Below are 3,332 nucleotides of genomic sequence, written 5' to 3' on the forward strand. Positions count from 1 at the left end.
TATATATATATATATATATATATATATATATACATATATATGTTCATTCAAAGTAAAACTGATTCGTTTGTGATAATAGTGAGATCGAATTTCAACCACAAATCAGTTGATAAATTAGAAAACTAATATTTTTGGTAATTTGACTTAAAATTTTAATTTAAGGGCATTTTAGGTATTTTAATTTTTTTTATCTCTCATCTATCTCTCTCTACTACCTCCGGCCTCGACGAACACCATGTGGTACCCAAAATACGCCAAAATACACAATGTGACAATTAAAATACATACAATGTGATACCCAAAACACACTTAGTAAACATCGAGACCACTGTGATACCAACTGTGGTACCACTATCTACATTGTATATATATGTATGTGTGTGTACATCGTACACTATGTGTGTTGTATATGTGCAGTGTGTATATGTCTGTTGCAGGTTTGGAGGTTGCGTTGGAGAAGAAGATTGGGACGAAGATGACCACCAGAATACAGGGTTTTCCCGGATGAAGGGTAATCGATGAGAGTGTTTGAGGGGGAAATGGAGGAGAATGTCGATGGAGATGGTGATTAGTAGAGGGGATAGGGGAAGGAAGACAAGTAGTTGGGGTGGGGAGGTCACAGGAACAAAGATGGGGCTAGCTGTCGGAGATGCTCATAGGTGGGTGTTTAGTGGTCGATCGCTGGAGACGATGTCTTGGTCGGACAAGATGATTGGAGGAGGTCACCGGAGTGGTGGGTGCCGGAGAAGGCCAATGGATTTGGTCCCTATGTGTTTGTATGTATGTATGTATGTATGTATGTATGTATGTATGTATGTATGTATGTATGTATGTATGTATGTATGTATGTATGTATGTATGTGTGTGTGTATGNGTATGTATGTATGTATGTATGTATGTATGTATGTATGTATGTATGTATGTATGTATGTATGTATGTATGTATGTATGTGTGTGTGTATGTATGTAGCGTTGATGTATATATCATCAAATATGTGCATTGACGAGATAGTTAGTCAAATGGAAATGGTATAGATGTAGGTCGTAGAAAAAAATTATGAAAGGACCGGATATTTGTTTCGCCATCTCAAAAATAAACGAGAATGAGGATTTACTGTTTGAAAAAATTTAATATCAAACATCCAACCAATGTCACTATCATGGTTGGTTAATTTACACTCTCAATTACAAAAAAAAAAATAACACCAATTGATGAAATACATAAATATATAAACCAAAATGTCATGTCTATTTTTGTTGATGTTGATCCTAATGAAAAGTCAATGATATTCAAACGTGAACCATAATTAGTCTTTACTGATTTTCCTTGAATTAAGTTTGATTATGGTTGATGATGATGATACTTGATTATGTTGAAGCCACTGAATAATAGTTCTATTTTGGATCAATTAATTGCAAGTGGTTGTGTTATCATAGATTTGCCCATTTGGGATATATTATTGGTCATCAATTTCAATTTAAGAACCTAGTGTATGTAAATATTTACAGTGTTGAATCTTCGTGAAACTTGTGAGAAAATAAACTATCATTGAAATTTCATAGCAATTCATTATGAAGATATGAAAAACAATAAACTTTACAGCAAAAACTCTGTAAAAGTTTACCTTCATAAACCTTTACAATGTTTTTGTTGTGAAAGTTCAATATTATTTAAGTGGTCTTACATGATCACAAGTATAATATATATAAGATATATATATATATATATATATAGAGAGAGAGAGAGAGAGAGAGAGTTTGTTTCAAATACAACTCATCGCATTTGTACAACCAATGCAACTCAATCAGTTGAGATATTTATGAAAATGATAAGAGTTCATTTATTATGATTTGAATATTTATGGAAGATAATTATGGTTCATTAATTATGATCAATACTTTATATTAGGAAATAATCAAAACTTTTATGAAATCACATATTAATCAAATGATATGGACGGTTGAGATTGAGTTGTATTGGTTGCACAAATGTCAAGGGTTGTATATTATTAAACCTCTATCTCTCTCTCTCTCTCTCTCTATATATATATATATATATATACACACACACATATATATATATATATACACACACACACACACACATTTATAGATAGGGACATGCTCAAACGAGAAACCAAACACTTTTGTGAGAAAACGAGGAGTTTAACATCATATATGATTATACACATGATACACAAGTTTATTCATATATGATTAAACACATGTTGCATTGACAACACATAGACGTTTAATTATATATGATTAAACACAACAAAAAGAGTGTAATCATATATGATATTGAAACTTTTTACATGATCATTCCTCTCTCTCTCTCTATCTTATTATATATATACATACATATATATATATATAGGATTAGGTTCACATAAGACCAACTTGTTTTCTAAGACCCATGAGACCATATTTTTACACTTGAAACTTCACAGCAAAAACACTATGAATGTTACATTCACTGTGTTTTACTGTAAAGTTTCAAGTGTAAAAAATATGGTCTCACATGTCGTACAAAAACAAATTGGTCTAACATGATTTCAAATATATATATATATATATATATATATTATATACTAAAAGGTTATAAATGATTAATGGAGTAGTAGGAGCCAATTTTTAAAATTGTAAAAACTAATTGTAAAAACTAATATGGGCATGTTTAAAGAGGCTCTAACATTATTGCTTTATTGGATGCAGGTTAATTTTCGAATCAAATTAATATTTTGTTGATGGAATATGACGATTATCAGCTTGCAATTCCTTGACGTCATCTTCACATTTTTGATGTATCATATCAACATAAAAAACTATATTTTAGTATAAAAATTGTATTTTTCTTTACACCCCAAATAACGAGTATATCTATTTTTTTCAATAAAGTGTGGCTTTAAATCCCAATAAATTACCCCATTTAAGTTGTCATAATCGAGAGCATAAAATTCTGAAATTTTGAAAGAAAAATGACAAAGGAGTAAGCGTCGACAAAGTCAAGTTAGGATGTGACAAGGCAAGCTATCGTCCATCATTAAGGATCACAATAAAATGTCATATCTATATGTATATTACAGTAGGTTTATTGAACATCTTTAATTTTTTAACAAGTTTTTAAATAAAGTTTTGTATTAATTATTTTATATGACACTTGATACGTACTAAGTATTTAGTACGTAAAGTACCTTTTTATTCTCTTTTAGATAGGTTATTTTCTATTCATATCCCAACTTTGAGTCATTTTATCTCTTTTATCTGTTTTTATGCTAAGAAGAATGATGAACCTGTTTTTAGTGGATTTTGGTCTAAATTGATCTTATTTT

This window comes from Cynara cardunculus, assembly GCF_001531365.2.
Source record: "Cynara cardunculus var. scolymus isolate 2C chromosome LG 15, CcrdV1, whole genome shotgun sequence".
Lineage (NCBI taxonomy): Eukaryota > Viridiplantae > Streptophyta > Magnoliopsida > Asterales > Asteraceae > Cynara > Cynara cardunculus.